The 26,315-nt window shown below is 30.0% G+C and overlaps 3 long non-coding RNA genes across 3 annotated transcripts; all 3 read left to right on the top strand.

Annotated features, from left to right (window-relative positions):
- Nucleotides 1–3,249: 3,249 nt before the first annotated feature.
- LOC114378204 lies at nucleotides 3,250–4,695 on the top strand. Its single transcript, XR_003659272.1, has 3 exons — nucleotides 3,250–4,306; nucleotides 4,421–4,469; nucleotides 4,579–4,695. It is a non-coding gene; the product is annotated as an uncharacterized LOC114378204 (long non-coding RNA).
- Nucleotides 4,696–6,292: 1,597 nt separating this feature from the next.
- Nucleotides 6,293–7,453, top strand: LOC114378551. Its single transcript, XR_003659370.1, has 3 exons — nucleotides 6,293–6,545; nucleotides 6,627–6,730; nucleotides 6,831–7,453. It is a non-coding gene; the product is annotated as an uncharacterized LOC114378551 (long non-coding RNA).
- A 5,346-nt stretch (nucleotides 7,454–12,799) lies between these two features.
- LOC114378618 lies at nucleotides 12,800–14,682 on the top strand. The gene is made up of 4 exons (XR_003659383.1): nucleotides 12,800–12,866; nucleotides 13,000–13,023; nucleotides 13,140–13,199; nucleotides 14,478–14,682. It is a non-coding gene; the product is annotated as an uncharacterized LOC114378618 (long non-coding RNA).
- Nucleotides 14,683–26,315: the final 11,633 nt, after the last annotated feature.

Below are 26,315 nucleotides of genomic sequence, written 5' to 3'. Positions count from 1 at the left end.
TTGAAAACAACACAATGTTGATTTCTGAACAATAGGGGCAAAGGGTGAAAACAGGTAATATGTGATGAGTTCATAGCCTAGCTAGAATATTATTACAACTATAATTCATGAAACGTACTATACACATAATAATAAACTTTGGCTATGATGCCAATTGCCAAACTAGCTAGCATATATATATGCATCCATTTTATAATGGAAAAAGAAAGAATTAAGGTGTTGTGGAGGCAGTGACAATACCTGAAGTTTAGGCAATGGCCAACCCTTGGGGGCTCGCTGGTCACCACCTTAGTTTAAGAGCTTAGCTACTTCAAAAACCCGAATACACTAATTAGGATTTCAGGAGATAATATTAAGTGGGCTCTTTCTTCATCCAAAGCATCTATTATTTATGTATCTAGATATATATTGGTCCCTAGCTAGAGCTATGTACTATAGTACAATACATAATTCACAACTGCAACAATAAGGGATGCATCATATGCATGTGGCAATTTTTTCAGTACTCAGCAGAAAGGCATCATCTTCAACTCAATGTAGTAAAAAATAAAATATCAAATTCATACCTTATTGACTCCTAAAATTCTTATTGAATTAATTTGTATAAATTTGATCATCTATTAATGTCTAGCTTTACCTTTTAGTTATCACTACTAAAAAAGGTCCTTTTTACGACACCAATTCTACGACAGTTGTTTATGACCGATTTAGAAAATGGTATGGTGGCATTTTTGTAATTATTGTGATTAAAAATACATTTTACGACACACATTCTAAGATGGTTGTTGAAAACCGCCTTCGAATGTTATACGAATTAAATTTTACACCGGCTTTTACTGAACAACCGTCGTAATTTAAAAATAAAAAAAAAATAAAAAATCATATAAAAATTAGGAGAAATCTGAAGATACTCTTGTTTCTTTCTCCACTCTCCATCATCTCTGCAAGTCCCTCGCTCACTTCCTACTCTCACAAACCCTAGCTGTCACCATGGACAATAGCAACCTCTTCTCCGATTACTTCTCTGACAACCTCGATTCCTACCCCTACCGTCCCCACCGCCGCGACCACGACCACGACCACGACCACCACCGCGATTTTGTCGCCCTCGAGCCTTTCTACCTCCTCCCCTACACTTGGTGGCTCGAAGAAGCTGATCATTGAGGAGAGATCGTGCTTTATACGGTGTCATCCAATTCTGATTCCGATTCTGTGCTTTATATGGTCCACTTTCTGGATCTCACCGTCACCGCCACAACACCTTCTTCTTCCTAATGCTCCTTCTTCATTCTTTCTCCTTCCCCGTGACTCACACGCACGGGAAGATATCACTCGCTCCACATCCCTTCCATTTCAATCTCCATTCTCCTTAATACTCTTCTCTCTGTATCCGAGTTCTAGGGTTTTGGGGATAGAAAGCATAAAACATGTATATGATGTCGTTTGATTTGAGGGCGGCGCAAGATGTCGGGGCACTACTCAAAGTCGGAGAAGCACGACGTCGACGACAGCAGTGGTGAGAAGTAGCTCCGATGGGACGACCCCTACGAGGTCCTCAGCGTCTCATGCAACTCCACGGATCAGGAAATCAAAATCGTGTACCGCAAAATGGCGCTCAAGTGCGTTTCAATTCCCTTCTCGTTGTGTTGCTTTGTGTTTTTTTTTATTATTTGCAGTGTTGATGCTTTTGACTGTGCTGAAGAACAAAGATAGTACTGGAGTCTCTGTTGTCATATATTGGATTGAGTTATTTTGAATATTGAGTTTTTTTTGTGCTAAAGAGTAAAACATGTGCTTGCCTTCTAGAAAGGAGGAAGATAATGTAGAGAACTTGTCTGAAGACTGAGATGAAGGATATGCGTGTGATGAATATGTTCTTAGGTTGGGTTATGGTTTATACTATATTTTGTTGTCAATGTTGAGTTAAATGTTGCTCCACCATCGTGTTTATATAGGCACTTAACAATGATGATGTTGATAATATTTTAAGGCATTCTTCTTACTACTACTTTAGGTTATTGTCAACTGCTTGACCCAAATTACTTAGAGTGCTCCTTTTTTCTTTTTTTTTTCCTCACTGATTATATATACACGAATACAATTCAATATGATTCCTGAAGCCGCATCTTTTTATTTTAAGCTATTGTGTTTTCTTCATTCCATCATGATTCTTATTCTCTTAGAGCCTGCTGGTTGAACTTTACATGATGAAATTTACATTTGTATTGTGTGACCATCCCTTGCCTTCTTAAGCATATTCAATCTCTTACTATCTTTAGAGTTTCTTTAATGATGTCTTAGCATATTTTGAAAGTTCAAAATTAAATTAATTCTTAACAATAGGTTCAGGTCATGTAGATCTCTACATTGTTTTCTTTTGTTATTTTTTTTTGGTTCTTTTGTTGTTGTCTTTAATTTATACTTCCATAAAGCTTTTGTGGACATTTCTGACTTTCGCCAGTAATTGGTGTAAATTAGGATCCAAAAGCCTTGGTCAAGACTCATTCATGTCTGTTCCTAATGAGGAAAACTTGTTGTCACCTTCCCCGGTGTGCACTTCAATTCTGCAAAGACATGCTTTTATGAGTGCAAAAATAATTAAATAATAGATTTTGATGCAAATTCCTAGCACATTTACATTTAAAAGTCCATTTAACTTTTGTTGCAAACCATGCTTGGGTGCATTTCATCTTTCAATTTTACATTCTCATAAGACTTCATCCAGGGATAAGTTTTGTGATTGCATTAGTGGTTTTAATCTAGAATTATCTTTTGGAAAAATGAGTATTGGTTGAACTTCATTGGTCTTTCATTAATATATCTACGCCTTTGTGATCATTGTTCTTTTCCTGTTTTTTTTATCCCCCTGCCCCCCCTTAAAATTAACGCTGAAAAGATGTCGTTGAAACATAACATACCTAGAAATGGTACTTTTTCCGTTGTGGTTATGATCGACAGTGAAGAGGAAGATTAAGGTCAATAATGAAGGGAACTATAATTTAATAAAGCAAGAAGAATTATGAATTCATCAGATTGTTTGTCATTTGTTTGATTGTACGGCAGAAAATGGCTTTTCCTGCAAGGTGTTGGAGCGGATTATTCTTTCGGATATAACATGATAAAATTTCGGTGGTTGCATATTTATATTTTAATACTCCATTTATAAAGGATAATACCATGATGAATATATTATATAATTATCAAATATATTCAATTGTTTAAGCTTTAGTGCCTTAAACCTCCAGCAGAATCAATTTTATATACTGTTGTGACTTGTGCGCTTATCCTTCATATGCACTTTTGGTGCATCTCAATACTTTTTTCCTGCTGAGATCCTTGATTAGGAGAGTTTCTACTTTCACTGTTTGTCTAGACTCTAGAGTCTAAAGAAATATGAAAGTCCCCGTCCCTGCAAAGATGCTATGATTTGAATTTTAACATCAATGGGTATCATCATTCAATTGTTGTTGTTGTTGTTTTTTTTCTTTTCAGAGAAAGATGGTTCAGTGATGCATGGACTGGAGGGAGGGAATCGTAAATGGCACTCTTCAATCCTTATTTTGTTACCTTAAATAAATGAATCACTAAATGTTAGATGCTAGTCACAGTAGTGTACCTTCTATCATATTTGTATTTCTTTGTATTGTGGAATAACTTTGACGTGCATGTGCCTAAAGTAATTGGTTATATCTCAGTGAATTGAAACATTCAGAGTAATACAGATATTTTCCTTCTGTATACTTATATGGTTATTTGCTTTCACTAGGATGTTTTGCAGCTTTCTTATTTTTTCTTGGATCTCCTTGATTTGGATGAGGAGGCTGGCATGATCCAGAAGTCAACTAACCAAACTGATCAAATGAGAATGCTGAGGAACAAGCTAGTGAATGAAAATGCTGGTGCATGTATACTTAATTGCTGAAAATTTGGATGCAGGGTGCCGGAAAGAAAAGAGGTAGAAGTACAGGAGGAAAACCACAAGCAAAGATAGCAAAGAAAAAAACTCCAGGTTCCAAAAAGGCAAAGATCAAGAAATGATTCAAAGAAACTCTATGTAATTTCTTGTATATGCCATGAACCAATAAAACTCAATCCTTGGTTTAAATGCAATTTGGAGCATAATCTCCCTGATAGCCCTTTTGCTTCCCCAACAAAAGTTGTTGTTCCTGGAGACTTCATGGCTCCCTTCTCCAATGGACCTAATGTGACCATTGATGCAAATGCCTTATACAGATTACATGAAGCCTGATACCGAGACATACAATTGGGTTATTCAAGCTTATACTAGAGTTGAATCTTATGCCAGGTAAATACAATGTAAATATTATTATTATTATAATATTTTGAATTGCAGATTCTAGTTCGGTTAACACTTAATTCTGATGAGAATAATTAATTAATTAATTAATTTGAATTGCAGATTTCATGAAGCCAGCTCATGATCAGTACATTAACCGCCACGCCAATGGGTATATACTATTCATTCTTTCTTTTGAGATTCTACTTGGAATTGAATTGTGTTGGTATTTTTTTTCTTCTTTTTTTTAATTCTCTATAACTATTGTTGTTACCTTAAAGCTTGTGTGTGATTGGGTTGACTCCTTCCCACATTGCTTTCAAGGATGAAGGTGGAATCACAGCCGTTGATTTCAATGTTGGAAAGTCTGATTGCAGCGGGATAAAAGTCATTGGAAAGCAGAAGAAGGTACGTATTTTTCTCAAGTTTGAATTTTCACACTCTCCTTCTCTCTGTTTCTCGATATGTATGAAGAATTAGTAAAGCTGATTCCTGCCTGATTCCTATTGTTTTTTGGTGCAAAATTGAAAAATACTTTCATATTAGTGATATTACTTTTAAGACTAGAAGTCTAGAATGAATGGCTTTGTCGTTGTTAATGATATCCTTTCATTATTTCTCCAAGTGAATTGAGTTGCAAATTTTAGCAATTAATAATTAAACTTGTAAACTTGAATGATTTCATTAACGAAACTTTGATATATAAATAAGTGTTTATTCATTCCTACTTGTATATACATACATGTACAAGCATATATATATATATATATATATATATATATATATATATATATATATATATATATATATATATATATATATATATATATATATGCTAGTTTGTATATACTGCTATTTTTTATTTAATATTAATTTCTGTAATTGGTAAGCATGCAGAATTCATTATTTCAATAATACAATTGTTTACGCCTACCAATATTCATTATTTTTTATTTAATATGTCAATTTTTATTAATTTTTTTACTTAAAATCCCATTTTATGCATAAATTTGTTTGATCATTTCTTTAAAAAATATTAATTTTATTTGATATTAGTTATCTCATATAATGAAAATATAATAGTTATAAAAATGAGTAAAATAAATTTATAGATTAATTTTAGTGATAATTAAAGTACACGTATTTAAAAATTTTAATTTTTAGACATGCCAAAAATTTATAGATTAATTTTAATGTATATCAATAGTAATTTTTAACCAAATTAACAAATTAATATTTGATGATAAAAAGAAATAAAACTTGCATATCTTTAATTTACAGTCACACACTACATTTGTATGTATAAAATATTTTTTTTAAAGAAAAAAATAGATTTTTTAATGTAATCATTATTTTTTAGAGTTATCTTATGAGATATATAAGTATATTTGGTAGGTGTTTGAAAGAGAACTTATTAAAATAGTTACTTTAATATTTGTTTATAATTTATTTTCAATTTAATTAAGTTTAAATAAACTTTCTAGGATAAGTGAAAACTAGTTCGTAACTTATAAGCTTAATTTCAATCAATTCAAAATTAAATGGGGTTAAGTGGGGAATGATTTAAATATTCTTAATCGAACTCTTATTAAACAATAATGATGGTATTATATTCTATTACCAGGACAGGTGTATCATTGGCTTTCCTTGCCTTTGCAAGAGCGCAGATTTTCTCCACCTAACGTCCTAAAGTTGCGCCTATTAATGTTCTTATCTTTGCATATATATAAGTATTGTTAATGTTATTTTTAATTTAAATTAGCTTTTTTTTAATAATTACTGTCAATTTTCAATTATAAAAAAATGTCAATTTTGACAAATAAAAAAAAAAGAATGACAATAACGGTGAAATGTTTATGCGGGTTCACAATAATTAAGGATCTAGAACTAACTTTTATCTTCTCTTTAGTGTGAATTTGAATCCCCTTATGACCACTTTTTTGTTTCATAGACAATTCTCCTTAAATAGATCTTCTCACTTTTAAGGGATAATTTGAGTAGTTATAATTGAGTAAAATTACTTGTGATTTAGGTTTATGTAGTAATAATCATCTAGGAGTTTAAAATGGTCAGGGAAAATCTGCCGTGAAACCCAGAACTAGTCTTGTTTCACCATCTAGAATGAGAACTCCAGGTCCATCTTTAGTCCCCAAGGAAGTTAGGTTAACTCAACAGGGTTCTCTTGCACAACGTAGCTGGGAAGGATTGCTTGTGTAGTGGGAGCACTACTGTGACTATAGTGAAGCAGGTAGTTAAATAAAGAGCAACATCTACACTTATGTTTGTTTCTCATTTTTTTTCCAGTTTTCTTAATTTCTAATTGTACCAGGGTTCGAATCTGTTCATGGGCTATACTGGGGATTCTCGAGCAATGATGGGATCCAAGGATGGTGGCTATTCAGTTGACTGTTGATTTGAAGCCTGATTTGCCAAGTGTGTCATACTCATATGCCATCATCATTTATGCTCTCTGCTGAATATATGCTTTTCTATAGATATAACTTGATTCAAAATTGGTTGGAAACTCTTACAGGGGAAGCAGAGAGAATTAAGAAGTGCAAAGGTAGGGTATTTGCTTTGCAATCTGAGCCTGATCAAACCCAATACTCTTTTCTTGTTTTTGTGTATGTTGTTCACTTTGGAGAATGTTATTGCAGCATTCAGGTACTGTCATCTAAATTCTTGTATTCCTCATCTAAATTCCAAGTCTGCATTGTATCAGATGTGTTGTTGCTGCTGCATGTATTGGTTAATTATCTACCAATTGAATGATTTTATAATTGTTGAAATCATTTTATATGTCTACAAATTGTGTGTTTACTATGTAAATAAATCATTTTATAATTTTTCAAATTGTGTGTTATACTATGTAATTAAAAGCAACAGCTTTTAAAGCTACCAGCAAACACACAAAAAAAAAACCAAAAAACCGGCAAACACTTCATCTCTTGCATTCATTTGCCATTAAGTTATGGTTATGAGTCAAGCTCATTTGTTGGTTTCATGATTTCATCTAGCTTTGTTACGAGCCATGTGATGAACAAAACAAAAATCCATCAGTTTGGCTCTATGTTTTTATAGCGGTGTGATTGTGTCTACTATTGCATCTACACTTTCTAAAATGGAGCTTTATACATATATTCATTGTGTGCAACAATGAAGAGATCGATGTGAGTCATCCAGACTTTTCCAGTGCGGCAAAACTCAATGGTTATATTCCTCCAAATAAAGAGGTCTTAGCACTTTTCTCTTGAAGTTCCCTTTAAAATAGAATCATTCCTTTTAATTTCAATAGTAGATTTATCTCCTTAAAGCTTAAGCTATTAGGTGAAGACCATGAATGATTTTAGGAGAGAATATATATTTGAAATTTGGTTGGAGAAAATGTTTTTATTTGATTAGCCTTGTTGTTTCTCCTAGTGTTTTTATTTAATAGGTATAGGGTATGCTGACAAAATACCAAACATCTGGACATAAGTTGTTGAAGAAACCCATGAATATGTGGCTTTAAATGTAAATCTTCATTTTATTTGGACATCGCAGGTAGTGAAACTGTAGCAAGGGAAAAGATATAATGGAATAAGTCATAAGAGACAGGAAGACCAGCAAGGACCATTAGGTTATCAATCCCTTTACATGATGCTCAAGAATTTTTGCCTCTACCAACTTTATTATGCTTTTCTAGAATTAGGATAGGAGATTTTGAGCAACCAAACACTCATATTATACATATGACTAGCTGTAATAATTTTATTTCAATAACAAATTTGCAGGTGTAAGCTGCCATATAATTATGCATAATGATTTCAGTTATATGGCATAATTTTTTATAGTATATTAATTTCATTGCAGAATTTTGACCGGGTAGTATAATTTCATTGTTGAATTAAGTCTCATATGAGACATTAAGTATAATTATATTTGCACATATAGTTACTGTCATTATTGAACAAAAAGCACCCAAAAAAAATAATAATTCTACATCGGTTGATGACAAAAATGATGTAGAAAGTACTCCATTCAACATTGATTATTAGCCAAAACCGATATAGAATAGTTTAGCATCTACTACAGTGCCCAAAGACATGATGTAGAAAAATCGTCATTCTACATCGGTTATTAGAACAACCGATGTAGAATGGTTTAGGATACTACTACAATTTTAACAGCAAGCGATGTAGAAAGTATGACATTCTACATCAGTTAAAGGCACAACGGATGTAGAATGATTTAGAAAGATTGACATTCTACGACGGTTCAACGCTAATAACCGATGTAGAATGTTCATTATTCTACGACAGATTTTACAAGACATCCATCTTCGAACGTGAGGTATTCTACATCGGTCAAATAACCGTCATTGTAGGACGCATGACTTTCAACATCACCTACTACGATGACGCGTCATAACCGATGTAGAATGGTGAAAAGAACCGATGTAGAAAGGTTGTTTTCTAGTAGTATAATACATAATTCACAACTGCAACAATGAATATATTGGTCCCTAGCTAGAGCTATGTACTATAGTACAATACATAATTCACAACTACAACAATAAGGGATGCATTATATGCATGTGACAATGTTTTCAATACTCAGCAGAAAGGCATCATCTTCAACTCAATGTAGTAAAAAATAAAATATCAAATTCATACCTTATTGATTCCTAAAATTCTTATTGAATTAATTTGTATAAATCTGATCATCTATTAATGTCCAGCTTTACCTTTTAGTTATTTATGACACCAACCTCTAATATTCACATAGTGCATAAGAGCTACAGGATTCCTTTCATAAGAGCTAGCACAAATAAATGGAACTCCATAGAAAGAACAAGAAGAAGCTAATTAATACAATAAAACACTCTGCAAGATGGGTATTGATCCAAAAACTCACAAGCCAAGGACAGACTTGAATGACCTCATGAATCTTTCTCAGTTTCTTGGCATGTCAAACTTGAGCAGTGCCATTAACACTGCTTGGGGCAATAAGCCTCTAGGTTTACAGCCAAATATCACTCGGTTAGCCAAAATACAACTTCTGCAAAATCTTTTGCAACTTATGAACAACAATTCATTTGTTAACAGAACCAAACAAAAGTCATTTTGTTATCACCTATAACTCACAATGCCTGGTGTTCACAGAACCACACAAAAGTCATTTTGGTTCACAGATAACAATGGGCCTCTAACACGTGTAAGAGAAGCTTACCTCGACACTGATAGTGACAGTGACAGTGAGATTGGTCGCGAGTGGTAGCGAGAACGACACCGGAGCTCGACGCAAAGGCACGAGAGTCAGATGTTGTGAACCGTGAATGGAGGAGCTGCAACAGAGACGAAGATACGCAAGAGAGAGTGAGTGAATTAGGGCGTGGAGGCAATAATATTTTTAAAAATCGAGTTCGTTAACATCAGTTTTTAAAAAATCGATGTTAACCTAATGTGTTAACATCAGTGATTTAGAAAAATCGATGTTAACAAACTCACGTTATTTATGATTATGCCATCGTGTTTTTGTTAATATCGATTTTATCAAAAAACGATATTAACTTAGCAATATGAAATCTACATTTTATAGTAGTGAATCAAAATAGAATATAATATAAAAATAAAATAAAAAACAAAAAGAACAAAAGATTATGCTTAAACTTTAAAATGATAGAATACTAAATAATTTAATGTTTTTTTTGTAATTGAATAAAAAGTTGTTGAATAAGTAAAGTATTTCGATAGAATAAATTATCAATATATCGCTTTCAACATCAATATTAACAATTTACACTTTTCACACAATTCAAGAAGATTTGTTAGTATACATTCTATATCAATATTCTTCCTCTAACAATATCCACCATCATACTAAATAAAAGACTAATATTTATGAAATGGAATGAAGTTGTAGAGTGGTTCTCCTGTATATAAGAAATAGAAATAATATTACACGAGATTATTTTAAAAAAAATGATGAAAACTGTATATGAAATAAATAATTAAACAAAACACAAATACATGAATATTGAATACAAGCCAAACTCAATAATTTTAATTGAAAAAAATAGTTCACCTAAATTGTAAGCAATACAACATTTATGCAAAGAAAACTAAAATAAAAATATAGGAAGAAAAATAAGAAAATAAAAAAAAAGAATTCTTTAGAATAAATTTATTAAAAATTATTTACCTGGAAGTTCAAACCATAGGAATCTTTTATCTCTTTAAATTTGAAGATCAAACCTAACATAAAAAGTTTTTATTAAAAATAAAATAGTGCGAAAACTAAAACCTAACAAAAAAAAATACGGTGAAATGTGGGACAGAAAATTGAAGAAAAAAGGTGTTTTTTTAAAGGAAAAACAAAGCCAAAGTATTAAGAAAGAGAACCAGATTCAACATAAGATATGTTAAATCCAAGTATAAACAAAATACAAAAGGAAAAAAAATTCTAGCCAATAAAACACCTCGTGTTACATATCCGAGACCTCCCTAGAAAAAAAGATTGTTCAAAAATATATTCATTGTACCACTGCACCATATTAGGCATGTCGATCTGTTAGCATTGCTAATGAGAAACCTATCATCACTTTGAGTTCCAAACGCAATGAGGTCCCAAATTTCAGTATGGTTTAATATTTAGCTACTTAGGGAATATATACAAATTCATTCTTTACGTACCTTTATCCAATTCTATGGCGATAAAAATATGTATTTATCTCAATTTAATTATTTTAATTATATCAGTGATTACAAAAGAAATATATATATTTAGGTATAATAGTTCATGTAATTACTTTTTTTTAATTTCTAAAAAGGCACTTAAATATTGAAAACAATATATTTTTGTTGTTTTAAACTTTATTTTTTTTCTTTTTTCGTATGATAGGATTAGAGTAATCAATTAAAAATTGTCAAAATTTAAAAACAATTAATTGAGTTGCTATTTAAGAAAAAACATACTTAGATTAAAATTCATATTTTAAATATAATAACAGTATTTGGCTGTTATAAAGATAAAAAATATGTTTATATTTTTATTATTATTATTATTATTATTATTATTATTATTATTATTATTATGTGTGGATAATCATTGTTTGAATTAATAATACAATAAATCTATACTATAAATAAATTAAATTTAAAACGTTTTACAACTGCTAAGAACTTAATTTGAATTTAATTCACATTCTTTTATCAAAAAATTATTTAATTTCTGTTAAATAATTTTTCATATTCCTTTTTCAATACTCATATTTATGTCTTATATAAAAAAGAGGACCTAACATAATACACTATATTTTAAATCCATGCCATGCACAATTTCATTTAAATTTTTTATTTGTATTTTTATATTTATTATTATTCAAAAAAATATATGTACGTAAATAAAATGAATTTTTTAAATATTTAGTAAGATATTATATTAATTATTAAAATAGATGAAAAGGATCAAGTATATTTTTAATCAAGTAGATGTTGTCTTAAAAAATATTAAGTCTATTGAGATTTTTATAATTTTTTTTAAAATTTATATGTATATAATAAAATTATTAATTTTTAAAATATTTAATAGTATATTAAATATAATTATATTAAAATTGAGAAAGCTAATTAATTATATTTTTAATTCATAAGTCTGAAAAAATGTTAAGCCTATCAAAACTTATTACGATTTGTTGTTTTTTAAGTAATAATAATGATGTAATATCTATATTAGATGTATAAATTAAAAATATAAATATAATATATATCAATTTATAATTATTTAAAATTGAGTGTGTGTTTTTGTTATTATAAATATTATGTTAACATGTAATACCTATAATCCACAATTTTATTTTTATTATTACTAATTTTATAATGATCATTATTATTAAGGTATATTAATTTATAAGAATAACAAATTGACTCTTAAGAATTTAATTGGAATTTATTTTTTCATTATTATAAAAATTGTATAATAATTACCATCAATAATGTAATCAATTTAATTTTTTATTTTAAGCTAATAACATATTTCAGGACCAAATATATGTTAATTAAATTGGTTATATTAATGATTATTTAATAACATATATTTCAAAGTGATGGAGATTCTTCTTGACACAACAATTAATATTTTTTACAATAACTTTGGTTTTATGTAATATGTTTTTTACTACACCAATAAAAACAATTATATATTTTTTCATAATAATTTATTTGTAATTATTAATAAAAGTTGAAGTATATAAACAACTTTGCAAAAGAAAAAAGCAGTATATAATGAATTATATAATCAATATGTGTAAACAAAAAAAGAAAAATGAGTAGAAAAACAAATTGTGTTAAGTGAATTAATAAAAAATATAACAAAGAAGAAAATTAATGAATAAGAAGTAGAGTTATTTATACCAATATATAAAGATGATATTATTCTGTATAACTGCTTTTTATTTTCATATTTTTTTAAACCATTTTATCCTTAATAATATTAATATATAAACCCTATCTCTCACTCATACTATTCCATTCTCAACAACTTCTGCTACTTCCTACTCCAACAACTTTCTTTTTTCCCGCTGTCATGGGTATGCAAATAACCACCACACACTCACCGTTTTCTTTTCATTTTCAACTCTATACTCCATTTCTTCCAATCTAATTTTTTTCTTCTTTCTTTTCTGATTTTTGTTTTGTTTTCAAATGAATTGCATGGATCAGGCAAGGTCAAGATCGGAATCAGCGGTAAGTCTTCTCCATCCTTCGATCACCCTTCTGTTGCTTAACATCAGTTCAATTATTTTTCTACTTTTTCCATTTTCTCAGTTTTTTTAATTAATATTTAAATTGAAATGTAATAGGATTTGGAAGAATTGGTCGTTTGGTGGCTAGGGTGATTCAACACAATCCAACTTTTAAATGTAAAAACACTACTCTTTTTTTTTTTTATAATTTCTTTTATTACTTTAAGTTTCTATCTGGAATCTCTTCCTTTTCATTTACTTTTTTTTTTTCTCTTCTCCTTCTTTGACTTTCTCTTTCATGTATAATTCTTAGAGTATAAATTTGGTTTACATGATGTTTATTCATTTTGAGTACATTTGGAAGGATGGAATTCAACATGGCATACAACATATGAAAGATGTGGGTATAATTCCTACACCATTATGTTGTCTTGCATCTAAAGCATTACTTCTTTTTTCCTTTTTTAGAAAAAGAAACCCATTATTGATTAATTATTTTTGAGATTTTCAGATGTGACCTTTGTAATCAAATTCTCTCACTAGACTTATCAATATTTTGCTATGCATGTAAGTAATAATGTCAATCATTTTATATCAAATGATTTTTTATTTATCTCATTCAGATACTATAAGTTTTTTTTTTTTTTTATCTTTGAGCCTTTAGGGAAAGGAAGTCATGGGAATATATAATTGTCTATTATTCCAAGATGGTGAAAAGATGTATGGTGCTGTGTTGGCAAAAGACTCTTTGATCTAAAAAGAGAAACTTCTTCTTTTTCTTAAGTGTTTTTATAGGTAAAAAATAAAAAATTTAATGATTTTTCACTTATTTCATTCACATGCTATAAGTTTTATTTTAATTACTTTTTTATTATCTTTTTGCCTTTAGGAAACAAAAGTCATGAGAATATATAATTTTTTAATATTTTAGGAGGTAAAAAGATGTATGATGTTGTGTTGGCAAAGACTCTTTGATCTAAAGAGAAAAATGAGAAGAAACACGATAGACAAAGTAAAAAACATGTTACATTTTATAGATTTTTTTAACTATTTTCTTCTATATTGTTTTTGTTTATCTTATTGTTTCTTAGTATTTTTAAAGGAAAAGAAGAAGAAAAATATAATAATGTTTCCCTTATCTCATTCATACTATAATTTTTTTATTATCTTTGTGCCTTTAGGGAACAGAAACCATGAGAATATATAATTTTCTAATATTTAAGGATGGTGAAAATATGTATGGTGTTGTTGACAAAGTTTTTGATTTGAAGAGAGAATAGATAAAAAATGAGATAAACAAAGTAAGAAAACCTCTTACATTTTATAGACTTTTTATTGTCTTAATGTGTTATTTTATTTACATTTTCAATTAATATTTAAACTTAAATTTATCTTTTATTAATTTTCTTTTGTTTTTTATTGCTCTAATTTTCTTTCTCTCATTTTTGTGTGTAGTTGAAGTATTTGAAGTTTGCATGCCATGAGCCTATAGGAAAGGGAAAAAAAAGGAACATAATTGTAAAGAACAAGATGATATATTTTTCTCTCTTTTTGTCTTTGATCATGTCATGCTTATAGTATTTAGTCATACAAATTTATATTAAAATTGATTTTTAGATTTGTATTTGGATAAAAAAAATTGTTGAATTTTGTATTTGTATCACGAACATCAAATTATGAAAAAATGACTTAATCGATAGTTGATAACATTAAGAAATAGTTTTATTGAACTTTTGTAAGGTATTTAAGATGATTTTTTTTTTCTCTTAAGGGAAGTTTATGAAATGAATTTATGTAAGTCATTAAAATATGACTCATTGGTTAAAAAAAACATGAATATTTAAGCTAACGTGTTCCTATAATGACTTCAACATAATATTATCTTTAATTTTTTTCTTCTAAAAAAGTAAAAAAAAATCATTAATTATTTTTCTGTCCTAGAAATTTATTATTTATCAAATGCTAGTGGAAAAACAAACACCATTGTATATTTCTATAATTTGTTAATTTTGGATATAAATGTTTAAAAAATGATAACAAACTCAAAAACACTATCAAAGGAAACATGGTTTGAATGAATTTTTTTGTTTTGCAATTACAATTAAAAAAATGTTCAAATAATCTTTCCTTTTTACATATATTTTTATATTTATTTTATATACTTATCCATTTCTCTTATTTTTCTCTTCACCACATATCTTACTTTGAAATATATAAATATATATATATATATATATATATATATATATATATATATATATAAATCCTTAGAATTGAAGTATATAGATCCTAAGAGCAAAGATATATTAAAATAAGAAGAAAAAATATTCAACATGACATAATAATGTTAATATTTCAATATTTTACAAATACATTTATCAAATAGAATAATATGCAAGTATGTACCACAAATGCTTTAGTCAATTGTGTATAAATAGACATGTATTTACAAATAAAATATATTAATTTATCATGTTATCATAACAAATAAAGAGACATAAGAAGTAAAATTTTGTATACATTACAAAACATATTAAACTAAAATTAATATACACATAAATTTACATATAATAAGAGATATTATATCAATATATAAATTTTAACACAATAAAATATAATAGTACAATAGAAATGCGAATAAACAGGTATGACAATATCTTTGTTTATGGTAGTAACAATAATATACTTCCTTTACACTCTGCTAAACAAAAAAAAAATATAGTAAGTTGAAGATATAAAGTAAAATTTAGATTGTTAATATTTTTTATTCAAAATGAGAAAAGATAATGTAGTAGTTGTAAGAGGAAAAATATAAGAATATGTTTGAAAAAATTGAACAACAGTTATCAAAATATAAAAAGAATACAAAATTGTAAAATGAGAAATGGAAAAAATGCAAAGAGATCATAAAAGAGATAATAAAAGGCAGGATAAGATATTATACATAATTAGTTGTTATGTGATGATGGTTAAAGTAGTAGGAGATTATGAATCTCCAATCCATATCCCAAGTGCATTGTTATAAGAATTTTCTCATCTTATCTACACAAAAGGTGTCATTGTTAATTAACATATTGAGCGAAAGAAAGTGCTAAGCCAGGAAAAGAAATAATAAACAAATGAAACATTTGTTAAAAGACAGGATAAGATGATATACATAATTAGTTGTTATGTGATGATAGTTAAAGTAGTAGGTGATTATGAATCTCCAACCCATATCCAGGTGCATCGTTATAAGAATTTTCTCATCTTATCTACACAAAATGTGTCATTGTTTATTAACATAATGAGAGAAAGAAAGTGCTAAGCCAAGAAAAGAAATAATAAACAAATGAAACATTTGTGAAAGTTTTAATTTTGTTTACGGACAACAAACTTTCCAATAGTAGCATGTATATATAATTACTTTGAAATAAAACATTATAAAAAATTAGCATAAAAGAATATATTACATGATTGTAGTGTAACTAAAGATTAAAATAAGATTTGAAATCTCTTCATCATCAATCAACACCATGTTATTGCCAATAAAATGTTTCCTCTTATAAATGCCATGGGTGTCCCATATTCTTGAAGCTCGAACTTTAATTTGATGATTTTTCCATCCAATGGAGAAATGTTGTTGAGCAAAATATATTTGTTAAAAGGGTTAAAGATATTAAACTAACATTTTTGTTAAAATGTTGTTCAACAAATTTTGTATACATTACAAAACATATTAAACTAACATTTTTAAGCATACAATGGGTACTTGGTAAATTGAATTATTTATTGTTATCCTGGAACCAATTATTAGCAACATGAGTTGAGTTTCCATGTTTGTTTCATTTTCTTTTCTTTTTTATCCATTTGCAGAGGAATAAACCAAACTCTTTCCTCTTCTTTATAAATAAGAAACATAAATTAAAAATAAAAAAATTATGGATTTTTTTTCAACAATGCTAAATAATAAATGATTGTTGTTAGATTTGTTTTTTCAAAACAGTTGTTTGAATATAATTGGTTTAAATGTTAATTAAATAGTTTAGTAAAGGCTTTGACTTAACTTTATGACCGATTTAAATTCTTTCTTTTTAAGAAATTCAATTTCAATAACTTTTTTTCTTATTATTTTGTCAGTTTCACTTTGTGTTGTTTTAACCTAAATTTTTAACAACCGGTTATTTCCTTATTTAATTTGTTTAGAGAATTATTTAAGTTCGTTAAAAACTAACAATGAAAGATATTATTTCATAAGTTTTTAATTTAAATTTATTCGAATATCAAATACTAAATTAAATATTAATTTTAATCATAATAATATTAAGTATTAAAATTTTATTTTATATATTTTTAAATTAATATTTTAGAATAGAAATCAAATAATAAATTATTATATATGTCTGCATATTATTATTATTACTATTATTTAATTTTTTTTCTAAAACTAAAAAAATTAATGTTTCTAAAATGTTAAAGCATTTTAAATTTATTCAAATCTTGAATACTAAATTAAATATTAGTTTTAATCACAATAATATTAAGTAGTAATATTTTTTTGTCATATATTTTTTTAAAATTAATATTTTAGTATGGAATTAAATAATAAATTATTATATATATGTATATGTAGCATATCAAATCAATAGTCGTTGATAAATTAGAAATTTTGATCCAACGACCACAAAGTTTCAAACTTTCTTTATATATTATATCAAATCAATGATTCTTGACAAATTAGAATTTCGATCCAATGACCGATAAAACTTCATGTTTTCTTTACATATAGTATATCAAATCAACGGTTATATATAGATTCACAAAATCAATGATTCTTGACAAACTAAAAATTCATCTTATATCTCACAAAGTTCAAACTTCCTTTACATATAATATATAGGCTAACAAAGCGTCAATTTTCCTTTACATATAGTATATCAAATCAGCCGTTCTTGACAAATTAGAAATTCATTTGACGACTCATGAAAGTTCAAGCTTTTTTTACCTATAGTATATAGATAGATAGATTTGTGTTTATAACAATGTTTTTATTCTATTTCAAAACTAATATATTATTATTATTATTATTATTGCATAATCATTTAAATTAATATCAATATAATTTATAAAGTAAATATTTTTTTAAAAATATTGTTTATTTCTTAAATAGATACTATATTATCTCTTATTTTATTAGTCTTCTTAAAATCTTGATCCAATGACTACATAAACTTCAAGTTTGGTTAAATTAAATCAACAGTTATTGTTATTTGTAACTTTTAATCCATGGCTAAATATGATTAAATCAAATCAATGACTGTTACTAAAAAATTGTGCATAAATTATATAATAATAAAGATTATTAATGTGAACCATTTAAATCAAATCAACAGCTATGATAAAATTAAAATTTCAATCAATGGTTATGTACTCTTGGTGGGCTGCAATATAAAGATCACAAAATACCCCCACCTACTTCCTCTTGGTGGGCCTCAAAGGTTGTAATTTTTTCTAATAATACTCCCACCTACTTCCTTTTATATATATAATATAAAGATTACAAAATATTTATTATTTTTTAGATGATAATTGGCATAACAAATTAATCATATATTAATGTATATTACTCATTTAAATTCTACAATATAAACCAACATCTTATTGTTCAATTGGTATTGGACTCAAATATCTTAATCAAGGTTTTTGATTCGAGTCTTGCGGATGGGTATAAAATATGGTTGAAAGAGAATGCCTTGCTAAAAATGATTAGTCAAGTTCTTCAACAAACATTGACAAAGTCAATAAATATTTTACACTAATGTTATGGTGACTAAAAAAATTGATTAAATCCACCTTTGATCCTTATAGTTTCTCGATTGTGCAATTTTAATCCCTAAAATTTTTTTCTTGCACTTTTGCTCTCTCACATTTTAAAAATCGAGAAATTTTGGTCCATCGTTAGTTTGTCATCATTTTTTAATTAAAATTACTTATGTAACACATTAGTTATTGTAACATTCCAAATTTATGAACTTCAATCATAAATAATAAAAAGATATCTTTTATGGCATAGTCTTTTATAATTAATGATTAAAGGAGACCCTTAAACATTAATAATAGTTACCCCATATTAAGAATTGATGAGAATAGGGCATCATGACCCATATGGGGAACCAAGGCCCAATGTCGACCGAGACCCGCTAAACCACCCCCGTTGAAGTAAGGAGTTTAGGGAGAGAAAAGAGAAGAAAAGGAAAGAGGTTAGAGAGAGAAAGAGGAGAAAAAGGAAGGTGAAGAAGAGAAGGAGCAAAGATCTCTAAACCTAGTGCCCAAAGATCAACTCCACATGTTCCAAGAGGTGAGTGCTTCCCCTTTGTCCTTCCGTGTCCCTTTGATTTGTGTGTTTTTTCCCCATTTGAACCCAAGGTGGAGATTTAGGGATTTTGATGATTAGGCTTGATTGATGGGTTTATTGAGGAGTTTAATCGATTATAAATGTAATATAAGTCTTTATAACTTGATTGTTATGCTTGGGAAGCCATTGATGGGCCTTTTAAGCAGATCTTGTGAAAATGATATTTTGTAGATCACAGATATAGCTTAACGAGCACATTCTCGCTAAATGAGAGTGAGAGTGTCAAGTTGCAAATTTCGCTCTATGGCTTGATGAGTATGTTGTGACTTAGCAAGTGAACTCCCAGGGAACTATATTCACTGAGTGAGCATAGTCTTACTTAGCGAGTGAACACCTAGGGGACTTTATTCGCTAAGTGAGAAAAACCTTACTAAGTGAAAATAAGGCCAAAGAACAATCCTTGAACTCTCCAAAGAGTAGTCGAGAATGATTAAAGAAGGTTTTAGTTATGTAGTTGTTTGATATGCTTGCTTTCTTTCATATAACCATAGATGAATGTCATTTATTTTTAATTAAAAATGATAAGTTGATGATGAGAATCATGAAACTGGCCAAATACAGTCTAAAGGCCCAAGTGGAGAAGGACGAAGGCCCAAGTGGAGAAGGACAAAGCCCCCGAGTGGAGAAGGGTGAAGGCCCAAGTGGAGAAGGATGAGTGCACAGAGGCAGAGACACTATCAAGACTATTAATTGTTGCTGAAGGCCCAAACTAATTTGAAGGCCCAAGTTAAATAAGTTTTTAGTTATAATTTATTTTTATTGTAATTTTGGCCCAAACTGTCTAGAAGGCCCATGTCTATTTTTATCTTTTTGTTCAGCTACACTATAAGTATTGGTTTTTGTTTTGAATAAAAAAAACTTTTGGCATTTTCATAAAATTGGGTGAGAGTTTCTCTCTGGGTTCCTTGTTGAACCAATATCAGACTTATCAAGGTAATCATTGTGGCGTCTAACCTGACTTATCTTCCTTCACCGGAAGTGGCGTCTACCCAGACTTATCTTCCTTTACCGGAAGTGGCGTCTACCCCGACTTATCTTCCTTCACCGGAAGTGGCGTCTACCCTGACTTATCTTCCTTCACTGGAAGTGGCGTCATCCAAATCTTCGTAGCCTGTATCAAACGATCCGCTCCTACTCAGGTTCACATCATCTGGTATCAGAGCTTCGGCTCTTGATACAGGTTCTATCCTATCCTATCCTATTTTTTTTCTTTGTAATTTGTCTAGGTTCGTGTTTTTGTCCTTGTTCTGTTATTTGCGTTCTTGTTTACATCTTGTTTCGTTTTTGTTTGCATCTTGTGTTCTGTTATTTGCGTTCTTGTTCTTGTTCTTGTCACGTTCTTGTTCTTGTTTCTTGTGTCTTTCACACTTTGTGTCAAAAAAATTGCAAAAAAATTTGAAAAAAAAAGTGGGTGTTTGATCTTTGAACACGAAATCGAGGCATTTAGAGGTATTTTTTTGGAAAGAAAATCGTGGATCAAATCCCCTATTCTAGATTCTCCTCTGAATTCTGAGCGTTTTGATATATAGTGGGCCTCAAACGGACAACCGTAGCAAAAGTTATGAGCATTTGAAGTTTACTTGTCATATCTGTTATCTTATCTGCTATCATATCTATTATCTTATTTGTTATCATATCTGTTATCCAAATTAAATCTAATTTGTTATCCAAATCTGATCTGTTATCCAAATCAAATCAAATCTAATTTGTTATCCAAATCAAATCTAATCTGTTATCCAAATCAAATCTAATCTGCTATCCAAATCAAGTCTAATCTGTTATCCAAATCAAATCTAAATCCAAATCAAGTCTAATCTGTTAACCAAAATCAAATCTGATTTGTTATCCAAATTAAATCTGCTACACAGTCTGTGATAATTAAATTGTCTTTCCTGTTATATACCTTGTGTGTCTAATTTGATTCATCCAGGAACTTAAGAGGGAGTGAGTGGTAAAAGGCAAGAGTGAAAACATCACACAAAAGCCTATATTGAGAGCATCAAACACGAGTGAACTACCATCAAAGAGAGAAACACGTGAGTAGAGTGTGGTGAGGTCCTGAATTTTTTTAATTTACTACAAAATTCTTTGTTCCTTAATCATGGCAAGAGCTTGTGACAATGGTGGTGTATATCATCAATTGGACGAATCTCAACGCTTATTTCTGGACGCGTGGACTACACAAATGCAACGTTTGTTGAACCGTAACAAAGAAGAGCCCTACAGACGAATAGTCGAATCTTCCTCATTTACTCTTAAACCTCTATCCCCTAGAGAAGTGTGTGATGACCAAATCAGAATGGGAGAAAAAAGAGAACAAGAGAAAGAAAATAGTGAGGCACCACAAAGGAATATGAAAAAGAAGAGTGATACACCCGAGGAAAAGAGTGATACACATAAGAGAGAGAGTGATACACATAAGAGAAAATTTAATTATTTTGCAGAGGCGAGTGAAGTGAGGAAAGTGTTACCTGCTCATGAACCACTCAATCTACAGTATTGCAAAGACAGTAAAATTTCTACTGATAATTCTAATGAGTTTACTATTTCAATTTCTCCTAGTGTTCAACCATTATTGCAGGAATTTAAAAATGTCTTTCCTAAGGAGATTCCTCATGGACTACCACCTTCAAGAGGCATAGAACATCAAGTTGATCTCCTCCCCGGAGCTTCATTGCCTAACAGGCCAACTTACAAAAGCAATCCCCAAGAGACTCAACGTAAGGATGCACATGCCAAAGTTGAGTATGTGAAAAGATTGTATGACCAAGTGAAGGTGCAAATTGCAAAGAAGAATGAAAACTATGCCAAGCAAGCCAACAAGAAAAGGAAGGAAGTGGTACTTGAACCCGGTGATGATCCTGGACATTTGAGGACAAATGTTTTCCAAGAAGGAGGGAATGATGAGAATCATGAAACTGGCCAAATACAGTCTAAAGGCCCAAGTGGAGAAGGACGAAGGCCCAAGTGGAGAAGGACAAAGCCCCCGAGTGGAGAAGGGTGAAGGCCCAAGTGGAGAAGGATGAAGGCACAGAGGCAGAGACACTATCAAAACTATTAATTGTTGCTGAAGACCCAAACTAATTTGAAGGCCCAAGTTAAATAAGTTTTTAGTTATAATTTATTTTTATTGTAATTTTGGCCCAAACTGTCTAGAAGGCCCATGTTTATTTTTTATCTTTTTGTTCAGCTACACTATAAGTATTGGTTTTTGTTTTGAATAAAAAAAACTTTTGGCATTTTCATAAAATTGGGTGAGAGTTTCTCTCTTGTTGAACCAATATCAGACTTATCAAGGTAATCCTTGTGGCGTCTACCCTGACTTATCTTCCTTCACTGGAAGTGGCGTCATCCAAATCTTCATAGCCTGTATCAAACGATCCGCTCCTACTTAGGTTCACATCAATTGAGGCATTTAGATTAACATGAAGAAACAAAATTGTATTTGTTGAATGAAATATTGAGAAGATTTTTATATTTTGAGAATTGAAATGGAATATTGATTAGATGATGATGATGAATGATAATCTTATTTTAGAATCATCCATGTGTTGAAAGAAGTTAGCCATGTCCTTTGGGAATATTTTTTTATTGAAAATGTATACTTGGGAGGGTGAGTTCCATGCAGAACTCTACTGCACTAAAGCGACCAGGGGGTCTCTCCTAGTGGGGTGATGCAATCCTACCCCCCAAGAGCATTGGATAGAAGACTCCAAGAAGATTGAGCCAGAGATGCGAGAGAAGGCTCTAGGGTTCTCATAAGCCTTAGGGTAGATTTCGGGCCCATGGGCTAAGTATGAGCCCACTTATCTTTGTACATATTAGATTAAGGTTTCATTATTTTTAGGCCTTGTATTTAGGGCTCCATAATATAGGTAGGGTATCCTAGAAATGTAGGATTTTTCAGCTCTTGTATTCTAGGGCACCTAGACTAGTTTTTGTATTAAGGGTAGTTTTCTAATTTCACGTGAATTAAGTGAATATTTGATGTGTGTGTTGGGAAATAAATTTAATTGAATTAGGAGAAACCCAATCCAATTAAATTTTAGAGGGGGAGGTGGACATTTGCTTGCTACACCCCATTACCACATCATATAGCCACACTTTGTGCATGTCCTTCATGTTTTACATGCCTCATGACACCTAAGCACACTTTGTGGAGAATCTTGTAGATGCAAATGCCTTTGGTGTTTTGATGATGATCATGATGATATGCAATTGATGCAAATGGGCTTTTCAAGTTTAACTTCAAGACAGTACTTCAAGAATACAAGTCACAACATCAAGATGATCACTAGTATATTAGGAAGGGAATTCCTAATTGAATTAGCAAAAGGTTTGGCCAAGCAATTTAAATTAAAAAGTGTTTTTCAAAGGATTTACTCTCTGGTAATCGATTACCAGAGGATGTAATCGATTACCAATGACCAAATATGCTTTACAACAGCTACTAAAAATTTGAATTCAAATTTTAGACTGTGTAATCGATTACACAATTTTGGTAATCGATTACCAGCAGTTAATAAACGTTTTAAATTCAAATTTTAAAAGCTGTAATCGATTACACAAATCCTGTAATCGATTACCAGACAAGACTTTCAGAAAAATAATTCTAAGAGTCACAACTTCTCAAAAGGCTTTTTCATGACCACTAATGGTCTATATATATGTGATTTATAACATGAATTTGCTCAGAGTTTTTCAGAACAACAAGTGTTTATTCTCTAAAAGAGAAAAATCATTTTATCCTCTTAAGAATTCCTTGGCCAATTCAATTGCAATTCATTAAGGAATTATTTGAGTGCTCAATCTGTAAAATCTATCTCTTTCAAGAGAGATTCATTCTTCTTCTCCTTCTAATTCTCTAAGGGATTAAGAGACCGAGGGTCTCTTGTTGTAAAAGAATTCTAAACACAAAGGAAGGATTGTCCTTCTGTGTTTAGAACTTGTAAAAGGAATTTACAAGATAGTGGAACTCTCAAGCGGGTTGCTTGGGGACTGGACGTAGGCACAAGGGTGTGGCCGAACCAGTATAAATCTGAGTTTGCACTTTCTCTTCCCTTAAACTCCTTTATTTATTATTGCTTTATATTCATATTCAAATTGTTTTATTTGAATCAATATTTAAGAAGTTCATTGTTAAGGAAATTTATAACTTAAATAAAAAGTGAAATAGGTTTTTAGTTGGGGAAGTAGTTTGGAATATCTTAATTCAACCCCCCCACCCTTCTTAAGATATCTGAGGCCACTTGTCTAACAAATCTTGGACTTGATATTGGATTAGTGGGTTGAACCATAGCTAAAATTCACTAATAATAATTAGTGAAATTTTGGCTCCACAAATTCAATTTCAAATTCAAGTGAAATTTGTATAGAAATTCAAATTTCCCTCCAATTTTGTGTGACACTTAGGCTATAAATAGAAGCCATGCGTGTTTATTTTTTCAACTTTGATCATTTGAGAATTACACTTCAAAGTTCAAACCTCTTTTGAGGCACAAAATTTTCGTGCTCCTTTTCTCCTTCTCCCTCCACTCATCTTCTCCTACCTTCAAGCTCTTATCCATGGCTTCCTATGGTGGTGAGCTTCTTTTTGACTAATATTCTCCTTGAAGTGGCGTCTCCTCTCAACTCTTCTTCGTCTCCATTCCACTGCCATTAAAATTCAAGAAGAAAAGGACTCCATTGATGAAGAAGATCCAAGGCCTACAAGCTCCAATGGAGCTACATCATGAGGTATCAAGATCATCTTCATCCAGGTGATGTTCTTTTGCTTCCTCTATCTTTTTGTTCTGTCAATTCACTTTAATTACTTGTTCTTCATCTTATTCTCCATGTATATCCTCCATTTTCTTGTGGCTTGGTGTTGTTTAGAGTAGATTCAAAAAAATAAACCGATTAAATCTTAGATCTACACTTGTTCCTACATTTCTATGGTTCAAATTTTATAGATCTACTCCTGAATCCTGTTTTTGTGTTGATTTTAGGTTCTATCATTTTTCAGTCATAATCTTTTTGTGTTGAACCTTTAGATCTAAATTTTCTTCCAAAATATTTATTAGAAAAAAAAACACAAAAATCTAAGTGTAAATCACTTAATCCATGTTGTCTTAGAGTCATGTTTAGTCATAATAATTGTCACATTATGTTCTAAGTTTGTGTTGAATTTTGATTTGGTTGATTGAATTCTAGATACATTTGTTCATGTATTCTTGTCATTCTTAGCCTATCTTTTGAATTTTGAGTCTAATTCATGCATGTTATTTAGTTCATAACATGTTCTAAATCAATTCCTAGAAGTAGTCTTGTTGTTGGACTTTGTTTTGTTTTCTAAGTTTCCTATATGATGCCTATGAAGAAATTGAGATGTGGTGCTGAGTTGTGGCTGAATTTGTGAATCAAAATAAGTCTTAAGCTCTTTTGAATTGTTTTATTCAAGGCATTTGAGCATAAGCAAACACAAATTGTAATTATCCAAGCCTTAAACAACATAAACACTACTCTTGATTTCTAGGTTGAAATTGCTGGTGCTGGTAACTTGAACATACATACTTGTAAAAATTACTGGGAATTGGTCATTGCAAATTTTGAGCTGAAATGTTTACAAAATTTTCTAGACATCTGGAAAAAAATTATAAAAAAAGAACCAAGTGATTTGGATAAAAGGAAAACATATGAAAAATCACACAAGTTGGCAGAAAAATCAGTGTCCAGAAAAAAAAGAGTGAAAGGGAAGTGTGCTTGTTGTTTTGGCTCGAAATTTATTCTATAATTGGTGCCTATTTTATACCAATCTTAGTTCTGAAATTTAAATTGAAAATTAGTGTGAAAACAAGTGCCAAAACTAGAGGTTTCTGTTCGGTCGGATTAATCCGCGATGCTAATTAGCAAGTGTACTG

Source organism: Glycine soja, chromosome 12 (assembly GCF_004193775.1).
Source record: "Glycine soja cultivar W05 chromosome 12, ASM419377v2, whole genome shotgun sequence".
Classification (NCBI taxonomy): domain Eukaryota; kingdom Viridiplantae; phylum Streptophyta; class Magnoliopsida; order Fabales; family Fabaceae; genus Glycine; species Glycine soja.
Note: the sequence above shows the minus strand (reverse complement) of the source record. Positions and strands in the feature narration are given on the sequence as shown.